Here is a 12,703-nt window from a genome sequence, read left to right on the forward strand (position 1 = left end):
AGAAAGGGGATTTCTTAGAATGATTTTCAGGCTGCAGTCCAGCTAAGTCAGCAATGGCTGTGAATGGAAGGTCCAAGAATCCAATAGTTGCTCAGTTCACAAGGCTGGATGTCTTAGCTAGTCTTCAGTATATGCTGGAATACTGAAGAATTAGACTAGGTATAGCTCATAACTGCCATTAAGAGTGCCATTCTCCCTTTGAGGTTTCATTTCCTGGCTAATGAAATGAGGTTTCATTTCCTTTCTCTCCATATGATGAGAAGATCTTTTTCCTCAGCATATTCAAAGCCCTTGATTAAATCCTGAGTACTGACCCCCCATCACACCTTTTCTAAATTGTTGCAATTTATTACACTATAGAGGTGGAATCACACAAGACACTTGGGGTTTTGCTTACTGAAAACCCCTTTACAAACATACCAACTCTAATCCAAATATTATGAGCAGACAATGTGAACAGAAAGATAATCCTCATTTGAAGTGGGCATTTAAGCATACTTGTCCATTCTCCTCCTAGTGAAAGCACCCTAGCCCTTGAACAACCCCCTTTGTTTTGTTTTAGTGGATGTGGCCTGCTAAGGATAACCTTTGCTACTCCAGGTCAGGGCATGTGATGTCAGCTGGATGAGGGTATATGAGCTCTACTTTGGATGACTGAGTGCTTCAGGGATGGCCATCTGAGTACAGACTATATTTTTTCCTTTATTTTTTTTAGATTGATATAATTGCATTATTTCTCCATTCTCTTTAAGTCTTTCTATATACTCATCCTTGTTCTCTTTCAAGTTTATGTTCTTTTTCATTAGATGTAGTTACATGCATATATGTATATGTATATTACTAAATATAAACCTACTCAGTCTGTATAGTATTATTTGTATTCATGTTTTTGGGACTGACAATTGGTATTAGATGATCAGTTGGTGTGCTTTTCCCCAGGGAAGATTATTTCTCCTACTCTGATCATTTTAGTGACCCATAGTTTTTAGTGTGGGATTGAAGATTGTGGTCTTCTTTAGCATGCTTGTTGCTATCCTTGTTCAGCTCATGATGAACATAGGGCTTTAAATATTGAAATATTGTCACTCTGTTGAGAAAGTAATGCTGAAAAATTCAATTGCTAACCCATGACTGCAAGTAGATCTTCCTATCTTAAGGAGAGGAAGAGCTCATGTGGTCTGAGGACATTAGTTTTTTCTTCTGATGCCTATGCCATTGTAAATCCCTTGTCTTACTTTCATTAGCTAGCTCTACCTCTAGATATTTTATCTGTACAGAGTAATATGTTATTCTTGTTAATTCAGTCATTTTTAACTGCACTACATTACAGGTGTTAAAAAAGTGCCTGTACATTATTGATTATCTACTGGACTGAAAATTAAAACTATAAAAACAAAGTCTTGTGGCTGAAGAGCTATGCAAACATGAGGACCAGAACTCAGTCTCCAGCAGCTGCCTTGTGGTGTGCATTTGTAAATCTAGTGCTGGGGAAAGGGAGACAAGCAGAACCCAGGGTCTTAATGTAATCACTAAACTTCGGGTCCTAGAAAGTGACCTTTCCTCAAAACAGGGAAGGCAGCACCTGAGGAATGACAGTTGAAGTCAACCCTTAGCTTCCACTTTGATTTGTACATATATGCGTGCCTCTCTCTCTCTCTCTCTCTCTCTCTCTCTCTCTCTCTCTCTCTCAGATCTTACTCTGTAACCTAAGCTAGCGTACACCAGGTTGGCCTTGAACTCAAAGAAGTCCTCCTGCCTTAGCCTCTGGGGGTGCTGAGATTATAAGTGTGAGCCACCATACTCAATTTCCTTCCTCCTTTTCATTAAAAAGTTATCAGGACTGAAATGATACTTCAGTGGGTAAAGGCACTTGACTTGCAAGCTTGGAGACCTGAGTTTGATTTCTGTAATCTATGTAAAAGTGGTCAATGGTATGTGTAGCATTCCATTATACACACATACAGAGTAATTATATTTTAAATATTATTTATTTCTGAATGTGGAAGTTCACACTGTGATCACAGCATGCAGAGACTGAAACAGAACTGAGTCCAAGGTTGACCTGGACTTCATAAAGATCCTGTCTGAACAAAATGCAACAAAGTGAAGCAAAACATTCTCATCCTCTCTCCCTCTTCCCTCCCTTCCTTCCTTCCTCCCTCCCTCCCCCCTCCCTCCCTCCCTCCCTTCCTTCCTTCCTTCTTTTCTTTCCACCCTCCTTTTTTCTTTTCTTTTTGGAGAACTGGTTTTATATAGCCCAGACTGACTTTGAACTTGTTGAACTTGTTAAGTACTGAGGATGACCTTGAACTCCTGACCTTCCTGTTTTAGTTTCCTGGAATTACAGGTGTGTGCCACATGCCTGGATATCTCCCTTCTTTCTTGACTGTCTTGCTCTGTAGCATGGGCTGGACTCAAACTCTTGATCTTCCTGCTGCAGTCTCATGAGTATGCATTCAAGCCAGGTTGTGTTGAATTTGACTAAATCTTGGCAACTTTCAATGAGCTGATATTTTTGCTAGGTATAGGGTATACCTAGTGTGTTAATTGGCATTTAAGCTGTACCTGGTGTTAAGGAACTCAAACCCACTGGGAAAGACCAAAGACTTGATATAAATTAAACTAGCTAAATTTTTATTTAAGCTGAATTTGACCTTGGTTCCCATGGTCAGATTTAGAACTAAGGCCCATCTACAAGGCAAGAAGGCTTTTAAAGACAATTACTTTATTCCTGTGGAATTTACAACTGTGGGAGGAATTGCCTTATTTCCCCATTCATAGCAACAAGCAGAGTTTATAGAAACCAGAGCAAGTAGTTAACAATTTCATAACTGTTTTACAATTCTGGGGTTTGCGCAAGGAGTCAGAGTTGCTAGGAGCTTGTCTAAGAATTTAGAATGTGTAAAATGAATTCTTCTTCCACATCACACTGCCTGTACCTGGAAAATTCATTTGTCTATTGAAGATCTGTTTGTTGTCACCTGGCAGATGTCTGGCCAGAAATCTCACCATTCCTCACTGGGGTGTCTTTATTAATGTCCTATCAATTGGAACCTTTTAGCCTATCTTTAGTGAAAACTAGTATCTTTGTTCTTTGCTGATCTCTTACGTTTGCAGATGCAAGATTGAAGAAACAATCTTTAACTTGTGAACCAAGCTAACACGATCTACAGCCATGTTTGACCAGGGCTTGGTGAAGTGTTAAATGGCCTGACGGAAATTAGCCTCAGAACACCTGGAACACTGACATAAGACACTTTCTTGTGACCGTACACTGATTTAGCACATGACAAGGTATGTAGTGCAGAGAATTACATGAACATCTCATGACTCATGCTTCTTGTCTTTGAATTAGTAAAGAACAGAGTGTTATTCCTTTTGGTCTCTGGTCCCTTTAAAGGACAAGCCACGCCCACTCCCAGTGACTTCTGACCTCTTGTCGCCATCTTGGTCTCTTTTCTCTCTCTTGGCCTGTGCACACGTGTTTCTGTTTTTCTCTCTCCCCTTTTCTCTGTTTCTGTCTTTCTTTTTCTCCCTCTCCTTCTCCCTCTCCCTTTCTCTCTCTGCCCCCTTCCCTTTCTCTCTCTACCCCTCCCCTTTTCCTCCATAACCCCCTGAATAAATATTTCAATCTCATTCTACTTGTCCATGTCTCTGCCTCCTACCTGCCTGCCATGTGCCTACCTGCCCACAGCCAGGCAGCCTCCCTGTCCACAGCCAGCCGCTCTCCCAGGATGCGCTCTTGCTGCTCTGTGAGCTCGCCCGCCACCTGTTCACATGGCCCCTGGGGATCTTGCAGGGACACACAGCTGTCTCTGCAGGACTAGCGGCTGCTCTGCGAGCCTGCTGGGGGCACGCCAGTATTTTTTAAGGAATATTACAGAGAACCACAATTTCAATCAAACTTCATGCATTCATTTAGTTTTTTTTTCAAGCTACTTGCTGCAATGACATACTCTTTCCAAACTGGACTGATTCTGATACATAGTGCTGATTTTTTGATTTTAATTGCAGCCAATCACAGTCTCTAGCATGGTACATTCTGCCAGCCCCATGCTTCACTTATTCTAACTGCAAAACATTAGTAATTTTGGTTCACCAATCAGACCCCTCCTGGGAGCAACCTAGGAGCATTGGATATGAATAATAAATTTGCTGTTCTCTTGGTTTGTGACCTTGAAAAGACATTTAACCTTAAAAGCTGTGACTTTTCAAAATGGAGATAAGGCTATTAATAAATGTGTAAGTTTATTTTGCTGTTTTTGGAAAGATATGTTAAGTACAAAGCATTGTTTTAGATCAATAAATGTTAATCAGAAGGGATCATCCACTTGTAGGTGATATCCTCTCCATTTGCTAACATAGTCTCACTTCTTGGCTCTCTTCCATCCCTGGCATTCTTATTTTGTTAGCAGATAGCTATTGCTGACAGATTAATTTGACAATTCTCACTACTTTGTTGCTCAATTTGTTCTAGGTTTTAAGATCAACTTTTTATTTTATTGTTTGTTTCTATTTGTTAAAAATGTGTTTAAAATTTTTATTCCATTTATTTGTTATTTGTGTTTGTGTGCGTGCGTGCGTGCGTGCGTGTGTGTGTGTGTGAGCACGTGCACGTGTGTGCACACATGCACAAATACTTGTCTGTGGATACCAGAGGCAGGTTGTTGGGGTCATTTCTCTCTTTCCAACATTGCAGGTCTTAGAGATTTAACTCAAGTCACTGGTATTGGCATCTAGTGCCTTTACTCTCTGAGACATCTTACTGATTCCTAATTAATAATAATTTTATAGATTAAAAAAGGCAAATAGGTTTACAGGTATAGCTTTGTTGGTAGCATATACATATTTGTCTTTTAAAATTAACTTTTTTGAGATTGACTATCAAGCAGCTCAGGCTGACTTTGAACTCACCAGATAGCCAAGGATAACCTGAACTTTTTAATGTCCTGCCTCTACCTCTTTTAAAATTGTCTATTTATTTATTTATTTATTTAATATATATGAGTGTTTGTTTGCACGTATGTGTGGTGGCCACAGAAGACAGAAGAAGGCATCAAATCCTTTGGAATTGGAGTTACAGGGAGTTGTGAGCTGACTTGTGGGTGCTCAGAACTGAACCTAGGTTCTCTGCAAGAGAAGGCAGTGCTCTTAACTGTAGAGCCATCTCTCAAGCCCTTGTTCCAACCAGCAGGACTGGAAGAGAACCGAATTCGCCTTGGAGGGGAGGATTGGGAGGGCAAGAGACACGAGAAATGACCACAAGTCTGGCTTTCCGATCAAGCTGCACTTTATTATTTCTCAGGAGCTGTGATAGCAAACAGGCAGGGCAGAGGTGAGGCAGGTCTGCTGGAATGTCAGTGATCTAACTGCAAAGTCAGATCTGGAGACTTCCCCAGCTGATAAGGAAATAATGAGGGTCCACAGTTAACTAACAAAGGAAATACTAATTGCTTCTAAAGCCTGGGGCCTACAGGTCTCACTAGATTAACTTCTTAGGTCCGGAACTTGCCCTGCAAAGGTGAGAATCTTACTTAACCTGTGAATTTAAAATAAACAAAATACACCGGCAGCTGGTTATCTGTGTTTAAGTAATAGTTCAAAATCTAATTTTGCCACTGTTTTTCCAGAAGGAAATCATATATATATATATATATATATATATATATATATATATATATATATATATATATATATATATTTGTGAACTCACTTAGTTCCTCCTGTACCTTCATAAGCATTCTACATGTTCTATAACTAGCTGTAAGTAGTGTTCCTATTCTCTCTCTGTAGTAGAGTCTATTCTCTTGAAGATGGAGTATAAATTAGACCAATCTAGTCCATTATCTGTATTATTGTAGTTTATCAAAAAGTGTGGGTGAATTAAGGGAAAGTATTCTGATTAAATAATGATAATCTCAGAGGATTGGAAGAATGAAGATTGTCATCCATGTCAGATCTCCACCGAGCTGTTTATCCACATGCATAGAACAGGTGAAGAAGCCAGCTCTCCTCTTTTCATCCAGGTGTTCACTGGGGCATTGGCAATTAGTTCTGCATTTAGGAGGTTTTAGTGTAGACACTTAGAGAGTCCTAAGCCAAGTGAAGATTTGAGAAAGAAGGAAATGTCACATGGAGGCAAAGAGAACTTCTACAGCACACTTGTCTCTGATGGCACTGACAAGGAGGCAGTCATTGTTTCAAGCAATTGGGCTAGAAAGATGATATGTGCCTGTTGGAGAAAGTGAGTCCAGAATAAACACTTCAATAGGCTTTAAATAGGGGAGACAATGACTTCCAAATGTTCTCCAGAGGTGGTACAGTCCACTTGATACGGGAAGGGAACTGAATACCCGAGAGAAGAAAGTTATAATACAGAAGCCACAGAAAGTGTCTGTGAATGGGACAAGGCCCTGAACTGGCTACATTGAATGGAAATGGAGGAGGCAGATGATATCAGCACCAGAGCACTCACCAGCTGAGAATGAATAAAAACAAGAGGAAGGAAACACCAGGAAGAAATGCTTGTCTCAGTGGATAGCATCTCGCCAGATGAAACTGCCAGACCCCTCCTGTTTGTAATCATGGGACTGATCGTTCAATTTTGGATGTTTCTTTTTTCTTTTCTTTCTTTTTTATTTTATTTTATCTTATTAATTTTTTTGAGACAGGATCTCATGTAGCACAGGCTGAATATGAACTATCTGTGTAGCCAAGGAGACCCTAAAACCCCTATTCCTCCAGCTTCTCACTCTGAAGTGCAAGCAATACAGACCTGATTCACCATGCCCATTTAATTCATTTTCTTCATGTGCTTCTGTTAGATTTGAAAAAGTAACTTTTAGGAATGGCATTTTGCCTGAATATGGTAAAAAAGGATGGGCAAAGGAGCTGAGTTTACACAAAGGACACTACTGGAGCAATTTCCACGGAAACAAAGGTGTGTCGGAGGAAGTTGGTACAGAAGATGGCACTGAGTGGAATGGGAGGACAGTGGTTTGGGCTGTCCCAGTGAAGCAAAACACCCTGAGGAACAGTTGTGAAATAAATACAAGCTGAAATGACAGGCACTGGACTAGAGTCCAGTGAGTTTACAAGTGAGTTTCTAGAGCTGGCACAGTTGTTATTGTTATTCCTTTTGATCTCTGGTCCCTTTAAGGGATAAGCCACGCCCACTCCCAGTCACTTCTGAGCTCTCACTGCCATCTTGGCCTCTTTCTGTTCCCTCTCTTGGCATGTGCACACATGTTTTCTGTCTTTTCTCTCTCTCTTTTTCTCTGTTTCTGTCTTTCTTTCTCTCCCTCTCCTCTCCCTCTCCCTTTCTCTCTCTGCCCCCTCCCCTTTTCCTCCATAACCCTGAATAAATATTTTAATCTCATTTTACATGTCCATGTCTCTGTCTCCTGCCTGCCTGCCCACAGTCAACCTGCCTGGGACGTGCTCCCACCAGCTCTGCCATTCGCCACGGGGAATCTGCACCGTTGTGCCAGCATTCAGCATTTTTTTAAAAAAAGGAATATTAGTTATTATCACACCATTTTGGGCTTAACAAGCCTACATGATGAGAACATGGAGAACAGGATTATTGAAGATGAATTCATGGAGTCTTGACAGATCTGAATGGAATGTCTCCATCAAATCCCTCTCCTCAGAGATTATGGAACCCTGAAAAGGATGAGGAAGCAAGAGGCAGAAAGGATGGAGGCCATCAGAAGAACAAGGCCCTCTAAATCAACATGAGCAAAGCTTATATGAACTCACAGAGACTGAAGCAGCAAGCACAGGGCCTACATGGATGTACACCAGGTATACTGACTATATACCATAGCTTTCTGCTTTGTATTTTTTTATGGGACTCTTGAGTGTATAAATGAACAAGTCCCTAATTCTTGTGCTTCTTTTGGGGGTTCTTTTCTTTCTGCTTGTTTGCCTTGTCCAACTGTGATATGATGGATTTTGTTTTATCTTACTATATTTTATTTTATCAAGTTTTGTTGCTATCTCTTAGAAGCCTATTCTTTTCTAATGAGAGACAAAATAAGGAGTGGATCTGAATAGAAGGGGAGGTGGAAGGAACTGGGAGGAGTAACTGGGAAGCTGTTATCAGGATGCTATCTCATGCAATAGTATGAGGCAGTATCTATTTTTAATAAAAGGGGGAAGCAGGGAAATTATGCAATGATTGCTTAGAAAAGAAAGAGAAACTTTTCTATTGTTATGTCTTTTAGTGGGGTTTCTTTTACCCCTCTACAACTTCATTGAAGCATAATTGAGAAACAGAAATTATATCATCCAATCACATATTGCCAGGAGAGAGGGAAGACAGAGAAAGTAAAGAGATGGGGAGAGATAGAGAGAAAATGGGGAGAGAGAAGGGGGATAAGATGATGGAAGGGTGAGGGAGAGGGAGAGAGTGGGAAGAGGGGGGTAAGGAAGAGGGAGAGAAGAATGGGAGGGAGAAGGGGGAGAGGAAGAGAAAGAAGGAGAGGGAGAGATATATCTGGGTCTAGAATTTATATTCCGTTGAAATTATTATTAAATAGAATACTACTTTAGACAATGCATATACATATGTTTTCCATGTCATATACAATTCGCTCACTCATAGATAAATTTCTAACTAGTTGAATGTTGAATTAACTCCCAACCCCCAAACATTTTATTCACAGGTAGATTTACTACAGACCCTTATTGTCCCTACTTTCCTCCTCTCTTCCCTGCCTGTCTCTGTCTTTCCTCACTGCTTTCTGTTTGTACTTCTATGCAACTACTCATTACGTATCAACTTTAGTTATATCCTTTTTTGGGAAGAATTCTCTTTTCTGAATGGAGGGCCAAAGAGAAGTGCTTCTTATTTTTAACAGTAGGGGGCACCATAGCATTTCCAAACTTAACTATGAACTATGTTGATTGTACAGAATGGATGCCGTCTACTCAATTTTACTTTCTGATAAAAAGAGAATCCTTAAACTAGAGGAAGGACTGTTTTACACCACACTTAGAAAAATGCAGAGTGATCCATGAAATTTACTTAAAAATTATTGTTGGTAGTAATTAGTGTATAACTGAACATTTAAAATAAGAAAGTACAGGGGCAGACCTGGAATTCATTATATAGATCAGGCTGTCCTTGAACTTATCTGCCTCAGTTTTCTGAGTGCTGGGAAATAATGCTTTTATAGCATTCAGGACAGCTTTGTTAATAGTAAAATGTATTAAACTGACAAAACCTCCAAGAAACCATTGCTTCTTATCTCAGGCAAACATACAATGCATTTTTTTCTACCATACTAACAAGATGGGGAACTTGCTAGAAATGTCATGCAGCATGGAAAGGGTACTTTGGTTTTATGTAATAATCACTCATGAAAGCCCACTGTGATAGGCCTGAAGAGCTGGACTAGCTAGAGGTTAATACTCTAATCATAAACTAGAAGGGCATTTTTTCTCTGATGAAACATTTACAATAATAACTCTGTAAAAAATAATGGGATCTTTTTAAAGCTTATTTATTTCCCAACTAAGTGGTAATTTCCCATCACTCAAAATGCTAATATTTCTTCCTAAAGCCCTAGGGATAAGCCAACTCATGTGTGCTCATTAAAAAAAGTGGTTAAAATAAGCAGGTAAATCTGTTTTTAATAATCTCTGTCCTGTCAGCAATAAGACAGTCTCAGTTGCAAATAAATACATCAACAGAGAGACTTTCTTTAAAGCACACAGGGTCCCATATCATTCCCAAATTAGCCAATTAGCATGATGCTATTGGAGGATCTAATTAAAAAGTGTGTTTAGACTAGGAAATGTTTCCTCTGAGTCGTGTAGAGCTCAGCCTGTATTCCACCTGTAACCTCGCTGTTAGGTTCCCTTTATGTAGGCTGGGTGAAGGTACTTCCACCTGAACTGAGGAAGAATTGTATTCAGTCCCTGGAGTGAACTCAGATGCCATGCCAATATGAAACTCATCACTGTACACTTGTCTTTTAAATCAGGCCCTCCCCATAGCTATATTAGTAAGCTAGAAGAGCAGATCCAAAGGGATGGGAAAAGAGTCTGTAAGAATTTATTCTAATTTACATTAAAAACAACATCATTTGTGCCACACCTGAGAGGCTGAGAGCCCTGTAGTTCTTGAGGCTGGGTTCCTCAGCAGTTGGGAGAGTCCCACAGTATCTGGCTCTCCAGGGGGATGTTAACTACCTGGAAGTTGTTCAGTCTTCTAGAACCCTGAAAAGTTCCTAAAGTCATTTGTCCACAATGAAAATGTGGGCATGCTGGTTTTGAGAACAGAAGGGAATTATCATTTGTGGCAGTGCACATTACCTTGGTGGCAAGAGGAGAGGCCGAGGCCAACAAAAAGCCAAGATCTTTCTTCTACTATGCTCTCCAAAAATGGTTGCACAAGTTTGCATTCCCACTAGCAATGGATGAGTGTTCCCCTTGCTCCAAATCCTCTCCAGCATAAGCTATCATTAGTGTCTTTGATCTTAGCCATTCTGACAGGTGTAAGGTGGTATCTCACAGTTGTTTTGATTTGCATTTCCCTGATAGATGAGGAAGTTGAACACATCCTTAAGTATCTTTTGGTCATTTGAATTTTTTTTGTTAAGAATTCTTTGTTTAGTTCACTACACCCCTTGTTAATTGGGTTGTTTAGGTTTTAATCTCTAATTTCTTGAGTTCTTTATATATTTTGGAGATCTGTCCTTTGTCTGATGTGGGATTGGTGAAGATTTTTTCCCATTTAGTAGGCTGTCTTTTTGTCTTATTGATTGTGTCCTTTGCTTTACAGAAACTTCTCAGTTTCAGGAGGTCCCATTTATTTATCATTGCTCTCAGTGCACTACTGGCGTTATATTTAGGAAGTGGTCTCCTGTGCCCATGTATTGCAGGCTACTACCCACTTTCTCCTCTATCAGTTTCAGTGTGGTTGGATTTATATTGAGGTCTTTAATCCATTTGGAGTTGTTTTGTGCATGGCATCAGATATGGATCTATTTTCATTCTTCTATAGGCTGACATCCAGTTATGCCAGAACCATTAGTTGAAGATGCTTTCTTTTTTCCATTGTATAGTTTTAGCTTCTTTGTCAAAAATCAGATGTTCCTAGGTGTGTGGATTAATATCTGTGTCTTCAATTTGATTCCATTGGTCAATGTCTCTGTTTTTATGCCAATACCAAGCCGTTTTCATTGCTATAGCTCTGTAATAGAGTTTGATGTCAGGGATGGCCTCCAGCATTTCCTTTATTGTACAGAATTTTTTTTCTATCCTGGGTTTTTTATTTTTCCATGTAAAGTTGATTATTGTTCTTTCAAAGTCTGTGAAGAATTGTGTTGGTATTTTGATGGGGATTTCATTTAATCTATATATTGCTTTTGGTAGGATTGCCATATTTACTATGTTGATCCTTCCTATCCAAGAGCATGGGAGTTCTTTCCATTTCTGGTATCTTCAATTTCTTTCTTCAAAGCCTTAAGTTCTTATCAAATAGGTCTTTCACTTCCTTGGTTAGTGTTACTCCAAGATATTTTATGTTATTTGTAGCTATTTTGAAAGGTGATGTTTCTCTGATTTCCCTCTCAGCTTCTTTATCATTTGTGTATAGTTTTTTTGAGTTGATCTTGTATCCTACCACTTCACTGAAGGTATTTAACAGTTGTAGGAGTTCTCTGGTAGAGTTTTTGGGGTCGCTTATGTACATTATCATATCATCTGCAAATAATGAATGTTTGACTTCTTCCTTTCCAGTTTGAATCCCCTTGATCTCCTTATGTTGTCTTATTGCTATTGCCATAACTTCAGGCATTATATTGAAGAGGTATGACAAGAGTGGACAGCCCTGTCTTGTTCTTGATTTTAGTGGAATCACTTTGAGTTTCTCTCTCTCCATTAATTTGATGTTAGCTGTCAGCTTGTTGTATATTGTTTTTTATTATATTTAGATATAATTCTTGTATCCCTAATCTCTTCAAGACCTTTATCATGAAGGGGTGTTGAATTTTTTCAAATGCTTTTTCAGCATTTCAGCATCTAATGAAATGATCATATGTTTTTTTTCTTTCAGTTTATTTGTATGATGGATTACATTGATAGATTTTCATATGTTGAACCAGCCTTGCATCTCTGGGATGAAGACTACTTGATCATGATGGATGATTTTTTTTGATGTGTTCTCGGTTTGCCAGTATTTTATTGAGAATTTTTGCATTGATGTTCATGAGTGAGATTGGTCTGTAACTCTCTTTTTTTTATTGAATCTTTGTGTAGTTTTGGTATCAGGGTAACTGTAGCCTCATAAAAAGAGTTTAGAAACAAAATACTACTTTCATAAATGGCAACATACTATTTTAGTCATCCCCATTTGTTCCAATCATCATTACAGTTCCCAGGTAGAAGAGAGTATAATTTTATGGTGTGGGAAGTGGATGGCCAGGTGTGTTCATCCTTGAGCAGAGCTGACATATTTTTTTTGCTCTGCTTGGTCCCTTTCTGATCTGATGTGGGAAAACCTTTTTTTTTTGGCATGTAAGATGTTTTCTTGAGTTTCATTATCCAGATCATGCTCATGCAAAGTATCTGTCACAGTCTTTTCTCAATCCTTTGGCTTGCTACCACTTATTGTTTCTATCAAGTCACTCCACATTGCACTGGAATGCTTTCTTCTTGTCTATGGGCTTTCATTATATTTTCTTTAATTTGA

Source organism: Myodes glareolus, chromosome 18, assembly GCF_982192425.1.
Source record: "Myodes glareolus chromosome 18, mMyoGla1.1, whole genome shotgun sequence".
NCBI lineage: Eukaryota > Metazoa > Chordata > Mammalia > Rodentia > Cricetidae > Myodes > Myodes glareolus.